The 13,340-nt window shown below is 38.6% G+C and overlaps 2 pseudogenes; both read right to left on the reverse strand.

Annotated features, from left to right (window-relative positions):
* Positions 1–944: 944 nt before the first annotated feature.
* Positions 945–2,228, reverse strand: LOC126592230 (uncharacterized; annotated as a pseudogene).
* A 7,736-nt stretch (positions 2,229–9,964) lies between these two features.
* On the reverse strand, positions 9,965–11,277 carry LOC126592232 (photosystem I P700 chlorophyll a apoprotein A2-like; annotated as a pseudogene).
* Between the last annotated feature and the right edge of the window lie 2,063 nt (positions 11,278–13,340).

Below are 13,340 nucleotides of genomic sequence, written 5' to 3' on the forward strand. Positions count from 1 at the left end.
TTGACTACTTTACCAAATGGGTGGAAACTTTAACTGTGAAGATTATCACTTCAGTTGTTGTGAAGAAATGCATTAAAACCAAGATCTTACATAAATATGGGGTGCTCGAGACGATTGTCACAGATAAAGGGCCATTTTTATCTCAAAAGAAGTAGAGGAATTTGCAAACAAAGTTCAAAATAAAGATGATCTAATCTAGCCATTACTACCCCCAATCAAATGGGTAAGCAGAAGCTAACAATAAGATCTTGGTAAATATTATTAAGAGAATGGTGGCAGATAGTTTGGAGAAATGGCATGAGAAGTTGGGAGATACCTTTTGGCCTTACAGAACCTTAAAAAAGCAAGAACTGGGACCACCCTTTATGTTTTAACCTTTGGGCAAGATGTTGTACTCCCTATGGAAATCAACGTAAGTTCAGTAAGGCTTCAAAACCAGTTTGGTCTACAGAGTGAGGAATACATTCAGGCCATGTACCAAGAGATTAAGGATTTGGATGTAGCTCGAATGGAAGCCTTGAACAAAATCTAAGAATGGAATAAGGTTGTTGCCCTAGCATACAACAAGAGAGTAAGGTTGAAAACCTTTATAGAATGAGAGTTAGTGTGGAAGGTTGTTCTACCCTTGGGGGCTTAAGTTAGAGGTTTTGGGAAGTGGAATCCCACTTAGGAAGGTCATTTCATTATCAACCAAGTGTTAGACAGATGAGGTTATTACTTGGAAGATTTGGAAGGGAACCTACAAAGACATCCGATTAATGCTAAGTTTTTAAAGAAGTATGACCCAACTCTGTGGGATGTTAGAGACTGTTATATTGATGGAGTTTGAACATAGGGTGAAGTATTGAAGTCTGTTTATTTTGAAGCAGTTCAGTAAAAATAGGACAAGTTGGAAATTGAAGAAGGAAGATTTTTTGTTTCATATTGAAAAAGTTACAAATACCTTAGCCTGACAGCTTTACATCTTTCGCTAAGGCAGCTATTCTAGAATGATATGTTTGCATAATTGTAAAAATCCTGCTAGGTTCTTCTAAGTACATGTTGTTGTTGGCTAGTTGGGCTTCAGAGTTTTCCACTTCTTGGTTAACCTTCTTCACTTCTTCAAATTTTTGATAAAGTTTGCTTAAAAGGGTTATCTGCTCGGCCTTTAAAGCAGAAAGTTGCTCATTCAGCTTTTCAATCTCGGCTAGAACTACCATGATGCGATCCTCTATGGCTGATCCCTCATCCACCAGTTTTTGCAAAGAAGTTGAAGTCCGAATGTACTTCTCCTTGTAGCACTCCACTCTGTTGGATTGCCTCTCAGCCCTCTGGTGTTGATCCCTTAGTGCCTTTATGTTCTCAAAGAATGAGAGGAAGGACTCGTACTGAACCTTCGACATTTGCTGAGCCTTATATAACTCAGTCAAGGCCTTCTCAGCATTTTAGAGAGCCTTAAGGCTAAAAGAAGTTGTGAAGTCCCTTTGCATCCATTCTTTGAAGATCCAGAGCTAATCTTGAAGATTTTAAGGCTCAGTGAGGCACCTTGGAGAAATTAGTCCTAATTTTCCCGAACTCACGAACTAGTTCGGGCAAGGAGGTTGTGGCTGGAATGGAGGCAAGTGGAGGAAGGATCACTCCAACATCCCCGGAAGCAGCAGCAGTGGATGCAGCTTTGGTGGAGATGGAAGGGGAAGACCCAGAGGCAGATATGGCAGCAGCAACGGTCTTTTTTGGTCCAGTGATAAGGATCCTTGTAACTCCAGAGGCCTTAACCACTTTGCACGTCGCGGGCCGAGGAGACTTGCCTGAACCATCGCCATAAACCTGTTTTATAAAAGAAAGAAGGAGTTAGAATTTTCGTTCTAAAGAAAGAACGGGAATGGAAATGCATGTATACCTGACCTAAACCTTGAGCTTGTGGATGAGGGACTTTTGTTACCATAGCTATCTTAGAAGAAGCAAGTGAGCTGGCCCGAGAAGCAGCTTGATGAGCACTCGGGCTAGTCACTTCTGAGACCACAGGGACATCAGGGACTATGGGCTCCTAAAACCAGGTGTTGGTTGCTTGGTGGCCTCATGTGTCAGAAAAGAAGGCAAAGTAATGTATAAGTACAAATGAAGGGAGAACTTAAAAAGGAATTCAGAAGGGCTTGAGGAAAAAGGGTACTTACTGAAGTATTATCATCTTCAACATAGTGCAGCATCTCCCCAGTCATTGGGTTGAACTGGGAAGTAGGTGTCACCATCATAGGAGGAGAAGGATGAGTAGAAGAGGTAGGGGTTGAGCTATGCCCAACTTATGATGCTGATGCCCCAACCTTTGCCTAGAAAATGATAAGAGGTGTTAGTTGGCCTTGAAACTGGAAAGGATATAAATATGACCAATATTAAGAAATGAGTATACATATGAAAGCTTGGCCCGAGGATGGGAAGAGTGCACCGGTCGGACTGCAGGAGAGGAATGCTCGAGTTGGGTGGTTGATCGGATCATATTTATATATATTTTTACTTCGAATTCACTCGTCTTTTCTTGGTTAGTTCCTTATATTTTTGAGCTATTTACGTTATTTTTGTGTTTATAGGATCTGTTATGCAATATTACCTTTTATTGTCACATGATAATATTAATTTACATTTTATAAACAAGGTTTGTCCCTCTCTATGTCTATATGTTGAAAGACAAGCAAAAAAAAAAATAATAAAAAGAAGCTGCCCAAGACAGCTAAGGGGAGAATTGAAAGAGGAATCCAAGGAGGGCAGCGGGAGATTAGGCAGACAAAGAAAACCTTTGCAGCTGGCGAGAGAAAGAGGAAATGAGAAGACTGCGACAAAGGGAATCCAAAGAAGAAAGCAGGATAATTAGAGGGGAGGAAATAAAAGGAAATCTGAGGTATGTAGAGAGGGGGGTCTTGGAGCGGGAGAAGGGAGCTGCCCTTTGGGCAGCTCGCAGAAGGTCAGAAAAGAAGTGGGAGGAGTGCGACAACGGGGGGATTGGTGGAAGGCAGAGGCTGCCCTTTGGCAGCAGAAGAAACGTGAGGAAGGAGAGCAGCACGGACAGGGGGAGGGAAAACAGGAGCTGCCTTCGGGCAGCGTAAGAACACAGGGGGGATGCTGGCGTGACAGCTGCTTTGCAGCTGGTCAGAGGGAAGCTGCCAGCGCAACTGGGGAAAGAAGGTGAGACGGACAGCAAAGCATGAAAACGCAGATAAAGGGAGAAGACAGGGGGGAGCTGAGAGAGCAGCTCAGTGGAAACGCAGACAGAGATCTTCACCTCTCTTTCGGTTTAATCTCTCTAAACTTCTATTTTATTTCTGTTTTAATAATGTGTAATTAAATTTATTTTGGCTAGAGGTTAATTCAAAGCCATGAATATATTTGTAATATGAATTGATTACCTTCGGTTGTGATTTCATAAGTTGTGATTTCAATTTACTTATCTGTTCGTATAAAAACTGATTTGTGTATGTTGGTTGAGAGTGCACGCTTAATTTACATGCATGAATTTGATGCTAGAATATAAGTGAATTTCACCTAATCGTTATGAACTTATTTTCACAAGTAGTAAAGGTTGCTAGTCACAATCACGTTAAGTAAATTCTTGGCAAGAGTATCATGCTTTTCATAGTTACGAATGCCTCGTCAATGCTTATAGTTTTCACAAAGTTTAATGATCTTTGATTGTATCTCTATTGTGCTTTTCACGTAGGGGACTTTTGAAGAATGTTTTGAATTGTTGTATGCGTTTTCCCGTCCAATTCAATAACTTAAGGAAAACTTGAAGATTAAAAAAAAGTGCTGTTCACGGTTAATCTGGAGTATTGAAATTCACAACTTATTGAAAGAACAACGGAAAATTAATTTAGGTTGCATATGTGTCATGTGTGGAGAAGAACCCTCTAGCTAGTCTGTCATTTATCATTTTACCTTAATTTTATGCTTTTGTCAATTCTGTAATTTAATTAAGTTTAATTTACTTTTCATCAAAACCAAACACCCATCCATTATTAAATTATATTATTTAGTTAGTTTTCTTTATTGTTAGTCTTTTAATTCAATTTCCGTCCATTTCAGTTCTTAGTGTTTAATCAGATCATTTTCATTATTTTGAGTCATCCTAAGTGTGTTTCGAGTTATTAGAGTTTTTAGCCTAGTTTTGTACCATTGAGTCTTGTTTAATATTTTTAAATTAATTTAGAATAGATTAGCAATCCCTCCTAATCCCCGGCCTAGAACGATACCCTACTTACATCTATACTACAATTGTCAAAAAGAGGGTTTAATTTGTGTGTCAAGTAATTTTCACATCAGTGGTCCCTTCACCTCTAGTATCCTATTTCAAGCAAATAAGTAAAGAATTAGTACAAGTATTAAAGAAATTGGACTTCAAGAATGATTTAGTGCTTAAAGAATGAAAGTTATACCTTCAACTCCTCAAATATCATCTCAATGACCTCCTTGTCTTCCTGTCGAACCTCTGCGCCTGACTGTGATCCTTAGGAAGTAGGGGCCGACTTCTTAGTAGTAGGAGGCCCTAAGTACATGAAATGGGGAGTGTTAGTTCAAACTTCAAGAAAATCGAAACTAAGAAGGAAGACCAAGGCTAAAGTCACTTACTGAAGGATTTTTGCTTATTCCTGCCAGTTTCAGCTGAATGGGCAACAGAAGATTTGGAGGCTTTAGAAGTCTGTGACCTGGTCCTTTTCCTGGTAAAGGTTGCCCTCAGGCCAGGCAAAGCGAGTCGAGGCTGAGGCTTCTCCTCGGGCTCAAACTCTGAAGTTTCCACTACGGTCGCCCTTGTCTGCCAAGGTGCCCGGGTTTTCACTTCAGGCCTATCATCGGCCTCTAAATCCCCAAAGAGCTTGAAGATGTCTCCAATGTCACCAGCAGCCTGGCTAGACCATACCTTTTGCCTTGCTGCCTCGACAGCAGCCTTTTAGAGGACCAGAACATCTTCAGCTTCTTTTTCTGGCCCGACATCCACTTCTTTTGTGTTTCCTTGGGCTGCGAGGCCAAAATAAAAAGGTGATTAGTTACAGACTACAAAATCATCACAGAGAGAAGTAAAACGGAAGCAATAGTGGATACCTATTAGAAGAAGTTGATTCTTCTAGTTAATCGCCTCTTTCCAGCTTTCAAACTTCTCATTCTTGGGCAAAAAGTTGAATAAAACATGCCCGAAAAGACGATCATGGGCCTTCCTAATATCCCATTCATATTTGTTTTTGCCACTTGGCCTCCCACCAAGTGGCAAAATAATGAGTGCATTCAAAGTTTAGAGTCATAGGCTTGTGGACGATGCAGCTCATCACTTCCAAGCTGCGCTGAGTAAAGCATTGGGATGGCTTGTCTAAATCCTAGCTATCTACCACAGAAATTAGGGTGGTAGATTTCTAGCCCACCCTTGTAGCCAATTCAGACACTGCACACTCCTTATGCCAGATCTCTCTGCTGGATGCAACTTATGAACTCTTCCTTTCAGAGACCGTTGGCATCTTCCCCGAAAGCATCTTGGAAGATCTGCCATACCTCTTGAGCATGGAGGCACCCCACTTCAAGTCTGGCCGAGTTCGACATACTCTGAAGAAATATAAACAGGCAAGGTTGAATGGTTTGTAGGAGACGCCTCGGCCAAGATGCGGGCTGAAGCCATTCCTTTAAGGAACTCTAAGTTGGGTACTCGAAACACGGGGAAATACCACTGAAGCCATAATTGGAAAGGCTCGCCTCTGGTCATCTTACAGAATAGATGGTAGAGGTGTGTGCGAGGAGGAATGGCTATGTGGCAACGTCGCCAAAGGAATGCAGTGCCTCCACCAAGGGAATTCATTCCAGCTTCACTTATTTGGATTTATTTAGGAACACATGTTTGTTCAACCAATATAGAAGGAAGTACATGTGCTCTTGGTCCCTATTTGCAGTGGAGGAGGGCGGACTGAAAGTCTTCTTAGCAAAGGGGATGAAGCCCACAAATGACGTCACATAACTTTTGAAGGTGGAAGGGGTGTACTCTAGGTGAGTAATGGACTCAGAAGCGCTCAAAGCTTCAGCAGTCGGGCAAGAAGGCGATGACCAGTTATGGGTGATGTCCACGCAGCTGCTGGAGGGCCTTAGCTCGAATACTTGAGCCATGTCGAAGACCGTGAGAGACATGTGACCCATTCTAAAGTTGAATGTGTTGGTCCTATTGTTCCAGAAAATAAGAGTTGTGGTCAAAAGCTCGAGCTTAGCAATGATAGTGACCTTGGAGAGCATGATGAGCTCATAGATGCCATTGTCCATCCACTTCTTCTTCCAGCTGGGCTCGACTTCGTCCACCCATTACGACTAGACCTTATCCTTTATTAGTGGGAAGCCCCTTCGAAAGTTGGACCATTTGGAGGCTGAGATGCTAGCCTCGACGGAGTAAGGGCTAGGGGTAAACCAATTTCTAGCATACATGTTGCTCTTCAGGGACCCGGCCAGTCCAGGCCGACCCCAGGGAATGAACTCCTCATTCCTCGAAGAATATTGACAGGATCAGGCCTGTTCGAGGGCGACGAAGACTGTTGAGTAGGCGGTGTATAGTACCAATCCCTTCACCAGACTCACATGTAGAGCGAGTTTTAGGTACCATGGTTAGTTTTAAGGAAAAAGTGATGAAAATCGAAGGCAGAAAGTAAGAAGGAGTTGCGAAGGCAAGAGAATTCTGGGAAATCTGGAAATTCTAGAAGCTCAGAGAATAAGGATTGCTAAAAGCATTTGGTTGAGAAATTTAAAAGGAGGTTATATAATGGGCAGTTAGTTAATGTTGGAAATCGTGGGTTAGTACAACGGTTTATTCGAAAACAGCTGTTTAAATGGTGCAAGTCTTTAGTAAAAGCATGCGACTAGTGTTTAATTAGTATTAATATCTCGATTAGCTGACTGAACAATGATTAAAGGGGGCACTGTTTGGGTTATTATTTAACATTGGGCTTAATGATAATGAGGCCCAAGGGTGTCACAGCAAAATGGGGACTTGCTCGAAGCCTAGCCAAGAGGACTGAAGCAAATTGAAGCCATTTCAGCTAAAGCATAGGCCACGTGCTTATAATTGAAGGGATAGTTGATAGAGACCAACTTACCACCAGCCTAAAAAGCACTTTCTAATGACATGAAGGTGTAAATACAAAATGACTCACCGCCCCTGAAAGTCATCGGCCAAGAACAAAGCCAAAGTAGTTGGGCCAAATTGTCTGTAAAAGGAGAAATAGACATCAGAGACAAGGATACTCAATCAACCAATCAAAAGACATACAAACTCTGCTCTCAAGCTAGTTCGTACCCAGAAAGCTGAAACTTGACAGATTTAGTCCTTTTAGCTATAGTTCCTTTAGAAAAGCTGTCTTTTGTCTAGTGTAAAAGCTCTGCTACCTTCCCTTAAGTGTTGTAGTATCGATTCCTTCGTGTAAAACCCATTTACCATCCATCCCTTTTAGCTTACAAACTCTATAAACTCAAAGATAAGTGGCTACAAGAAGTTTGACCTTGCCCGACAAGGTGAAATCTTACCCGAGTCTCTTTGTTTGTACTTTTATTTAGTAGATATGTCGCTTAATGTACTTTTCAGCATGTATTCAAATTATTTCCAACTATTTCTACCTAAGAGTGCTATTTGCATTCGAATCTGGTTAACTTAATAAACCTGTTTTTATTAAGAACAAACTGTGTTCAAGGAAATGGTTAAGAGGGCCCTCAACTCCCTTCATTTTGGACATACAAGATTATGAACTAAAAGTCCTTATTTACAAGGCAAGAAAAAGAACCTAATACAGACTTAACTCATCTGTGACAATCCTTTGATAACAAGAAGTTTAAGTAACTTGGGGCGCAAGTAATCAACTTAAATCACACATATTCAACATTTGCTATACTGAAATAACAGTGGCACGCCTAGATCCTTGTTAGCTTTGATTGCGAGCCTCAAGGCCTACCCCAAAGGCCCTACAAAGGCACATTTCAAACTAACTATGAACTCTTCTTGCAGCACACCAAGCAGCAAGTGCAAGCCCAACTACACACCAAGTGTCAAACCCATGGGGATCTGTGCGAGGGAAATCCTTGCCCGAACAGAACCTTATTTACCTTGTTGGCCACTCTGCTTGTAAATGGAGTATACGAGTCTCTGGCGATAAATAGGGACGTCCATTACTCAGTTCATTGGCTAAATCGGGGGAAGAAGAAAGCTGTGTGCCCTATCTTTTCCTACCAATTTACTGTCGGTCCCATGCACCCTAAGCTGGGGGTACGTACTTTTACCTACCTGCCCTAATTACGTAGAAGTTACATGCATTGTGTTTGCAGTGAGCTATGTTTTAAATTTCACCACTCTCTTTATACTAAACGAAAGATCTTCAACTTTAATTTCTTTTGGGTGATTGGGTCCCTTGAGAAAAAATCCAATCCCACCATAACTGTTATCTTATGTTCATCCACGATGAAAAGCTGAAGTGGCTAGGACTCAAATTATTGCTTGGAGTTATAAAGTTGAAGTGACTAGGGCTCAAATTATTGCGTGGAGTTATAATATGGGTGAGAACATATGACAAATATGAACAAACATAGCAGTACTCAAACATAATTATATGCTTAAAGTTAAAGATCTTCCGGCCATGGTTGCATAATTATCTATTGGGATTATGATTAAACACTCCTTATCCTCTCCACTTTGTTAGTTGTTAGAATATTACGACGATCAACTCATAATACAAATGTATAGGAAACTAATCATCCATAAAATCATCATGAGATCATTATCAAATCGGTGTTCTAAATTCTGATGGACCTTTTACCATATGGAGAAGAGAGGCAAATCAGACTTACCCCTTAGTATACTAACTTAACATTGGTTGCTTTTCAATATAATATTTTTTCAGCTTTTCAATTAATTAATCTACTTCAACTTGTTGCTCATGATCTCTAATTATGACCTAAAGCGATGGTTTGCACTTTGGATTCATGTGATGTAAAGGAAAGAATGATCACTACAAGAAGCTCTCTATAAAATTTGGTCTATGGGAGCCTTAATGCGTTTTGTGCATTAAATTAAAACCCAAACGTGAAAAGTGGTGTGGTAAGGAAGGAAAGAAGTAGCGCACGTGATGGATCTATCTTCCTTCCATATTTTTATGGGAACTTTAACGAAAAACTCCCAGTACTGTTCACTTTAACGAAAAATCACATTTTTACACTAAAAAGTCAATCCTGGTACTATTCACTTTACCCTTTATTTTGTCCTTATCATTAAAACTCAAAGTTTTCAAGCCCTTTTCATTAGTTTTCTTTATTTTTATATTTTTATTTAACGTAATAAAGAGCAACAAAATAAAGAATAGGAATTTTTTTCTACAAGTTAGTACCATTTATTTGATACATAATTCCAAGGGAGTTTCCGCATATTTATGGGCTTAATCTGTTGTAATTATACTAGAAATCGTATAAGAACTTGTTATAATTGGTGGATTTATTGGATTGTTTTTTGAAAACTGGATTTATTTCATCTATGGTGTTAGGTCATAATAACTTTCTGATTTTGCGCCAATGATTCTTCTATTATTTTATTAGTGAATAATAATTAAATAATCTCTTCATAAAGATAGAATTCATAATTCACATGGATATAATAAATCTCGCTTGGTCTGCTTTACTAGTAGTCTTTACGTTTTTCCCTTTCACTAGTAGTTTGGGGAAGGAGTGGACTCTACTATGAATTGAGTTTAAGAACTAAACAATATCAATTTTTTTTATAGATCGTTCAGCAAAGTTTTATTTATTTATTTAAAATTTCACTATTTCAATTTAAATTTTATTTTCAAACTGAAAAATATCTTCATTTCGAAATTCTCTTGGCTTTTAGTTGAGTAATGTATTCTACGAAGAATACTCTTTCAATCAAAGAGGTAGATCCCTTCTCCATGGAAAGATATGGCATGATAATATCGCAGATACACCACATAAAAAAGAATCAACCAAATTTTCCCGATGTAGAGCAATCAAGAAAACCGCATAAGTAAATATATATCCAACATAAAAGTGGGCTAATCCAACCATTTTGATTGCACAATGGAAAGAGCCACCAGTTTATCTCCTCATCGAATCAAATTAGCCAAAAGTGTGTGTTCATAAACCCATAGTAAAGTTACAATCAATTCTTGTGAGAGACCTTTCTCACCACCACTTGTGTGAGGGTTGCACTTCAGATCAAATCCGATGCCGCCGACCTTAGCTATTGCTGGGGTCAGTGGTCGTGCTTTCATTGTTCTATTGTCTTCCTTTTTGTTGTTTTTCCACTGCTCTTCTTCCCGATTTGTCCATTTCTTCATACCCCATCGGCGTTACTCCTTGCTCATCTCTGCTCTGATATGCAACCGCTTCGTAACCGCAATTTGTTGCAGTACTTCGAGATGGTGTGTAAAGTTCCGATATTCCCACCAGCTTGGGTGTTCAACACCACCACCTTCTCACTGTCTGCCTTTGTTGGTAGTGTTGCTTGTGGAATCTCACGGGCTTCCTTTACTTGGTTCTTAGTTCTCGTCTGTGTGGCTGTGTTCGGATAGTTGCTCGTGGTTGGATGTTGCAATCGGCGAGGCGTCAGTTGCTTGGTTCTTGGTTCTTTTGTTGTATTTTATGGCTTAGGCCTTTACTGTTTGTTGGGTTTTTTGCGCTAGTTTGGCAGGTCCTCTTTTGTTTGTTTATGCTTTTGTATCTTTGGACCTCGTATTGTTCCTTTGTATTTGGCAATGAAAATGACCCACTTATCAAAAAAAAAATGTTACAATCAATTCCTGCCACTATTCACGCCAGGAAATTAAAAGCAACAATCCGTGTGGCCCAAGCAAGATGTCCAAATAAAAACATCCCCCCTTGACTGATAAACTGTTCATACTCAAGGGGTTAAATCCATTGATAAGTTGTGAAGAGTTTTAACCATAGATAATCTCTTAATGGTCCTATCAAATAAGTGGGAGACACATTAAACTGTGAAACATTATCCTCTCATAAAGTAATGTGGTTCCAATGCCAATATAAAGTAACATATCCAATCATATTTAACATTAAAAAACTGCCAAATAAAATGAGCCTCAAGTCGAAATATCACAAGTCCCACATCGTCCTCTATGTACTACGAAAAATCAAATCCATCCTCCAAGATTGAATTTCACAAAAGGACACATAGTTACAGACAATTGTAAACATCCACAAAGCATCATGTTCATAATTAAACAGTGTTCTGAACTTCAGCAAAACATTATTGTGGGTCGGGACAATAATCGTCATTAGCTCAAACCCATTGTTGATACGACTAAAATCCAACGTTCAATATTTGATCCGAAAGCTATTCCTTCGTGACAATTATGAGGTTAGGTTATTGTGGAACACACGACCACGACAACACTTTCATCACCTAGATTAGATTATATGCATGGTTCATTATGGATCCATCGACCCTTGTATATGATCATAGTTGGACATGGACTAAATATTTTAGTATTACTTTATTATTTAATTACATTGTTATTATTATTTTGGTTCAAGCTTCTAATGATGTTTCATCAAGCCTTTTACTTTTCCATTATTTTGTTTGTTGAGCTAGTAATACATGAAGCTCTTTGCATTTGTGATAGTTACTTTAGGATAATTCTTGGTCGTGATTATTACAGTATTATTATGTAGTGTTGCGTCACACTATTTCTTAGCTTAGTTTAAATGGAATAATATATACTTTCAGAAGCTGAGAATTCATATTCTTTTGTCCAATATGTAATTATATTTATCGAAACCATTATTTATGCTAATAATGCATGCATCACCTCTTATATGCCGAAATAATGATCCGGTTGCTGAAATGAATGTGAACGGTGTAAGTTGAGCACAAACTATGTTTGACTAGAAGTACACGGATCTAATTAAATCCTATTCGCAGCCATTGGATCTGAATCAACCCATCAGATAATCCCCAGCAGGTGATATAGTTTTGACTTATGAGTTAAAAATTCGTTCAACCCTAATCATTTTTTTATGAATATTATCGGATATATTCTTCATGAACGAGTATTGATTTTGTCTACGTGAACACATCCTACGCACCTCACGAGTGCTACATTTCGATTATTTTGTTAGACTGTCTGATATATTATTGTCAAATTGTTAATCTGACATACATATTTCAAACAAAATATATATGTAATCTACACAATATAAATTATAACAAAATATTCGTAAAATACACATGTCTTGATGGGTGGATAAATTCTCTGAGTTCGTTTTTTCTCAAACCCCCCTAAGGTAACAAAGACAACATAATTATCTACTATACTTGTACTAATAGACGTAGACAATTAGCTGGCCAAAGCAACAAGGTTTAACTATTTTATTTAGGATAATGCTAGAGAGATCAAATTTTTTAAACCAAATTTGTAAACCAAATGATGTGGTTGTAGATGATTGGATTATTATTTAAGTGTCGATTAACGTGATTATTTTTTATTAGTGATGCGTCATTTGATTTGCAAATTTGGTTTTCCTAGCATTCTCCTTTGGGTAATGCTAGAGAGACAAAATTTTGTCTAAATTAAACGATATGAACGTTGATGATTGAATGATTACTTAAGTGTTCATGAACGTGCTCATTCTCAATGGCGGAGCCACTAAAGGACAAGGGTAGTTATGGGCCTATCCTGCAATTTTTTTCCCTTTTCTATGTATAAGATATAGCATAACCTCCTTTTATTTCTGGTAAGTTTAGTTGCAATCTTGAAATTCATGGATTTGGGATTCTCTTATTCTAGTTGTAATGATGTAGCTTCTTCAACTTGTTAATTACTTCACGTTCATCTTTGGGCGGAGGAGATTAATTTAGGTTGAAGTTTATGACCGCGGTAATTGAATCTAATTGTTAGGATTTATCACTTACTCTAAGAACGTTGGTTGATATTTTTCTTTGTTGGCTTGAACTTCTAGTCCATCTGCTCTTAAATATTAGTTGGATTATGTGACTATATGGTTGATGCGGTATGAGTATAATCTACCTCTATCTTGCATATTAACCTAATGGTTGATGCGGTATGATATTTTTCTGAGTTGAGATAAATAAATCGAAATACAACCAATCTATCTCGTATTTTAGGCATTAAAAAATAAAGTTTCGTATTTGTGAAAGGCACCTCGTGATGTAAGATCTTGGCTCTGCCACTGCTCATTCTTATTAGTGACACATCATTTAGTTTGTAAATTTTGTCTACAAATTTTGTCTCCCAATGCATACCCTTCCCCTTTTATTTAGTGAGATTATATTCATACACCCTAAATTACTTCTCTCGCACCTTTTTAATTTTTTAATA

The sequence above is a fragment of the Malus sylvestris genome, chromosome 12 (assembly GCF_916048215.2).
Source record: "Malus sylvestris chromosome 12, drMalSylv7.2, whole genome shotgun sequence".
NCBI lineage: Eukaryota > Viridiplantae > Streptophyta > Magnoliopsida > Rosales > Rosaceae > Malus > Malus sylvestris.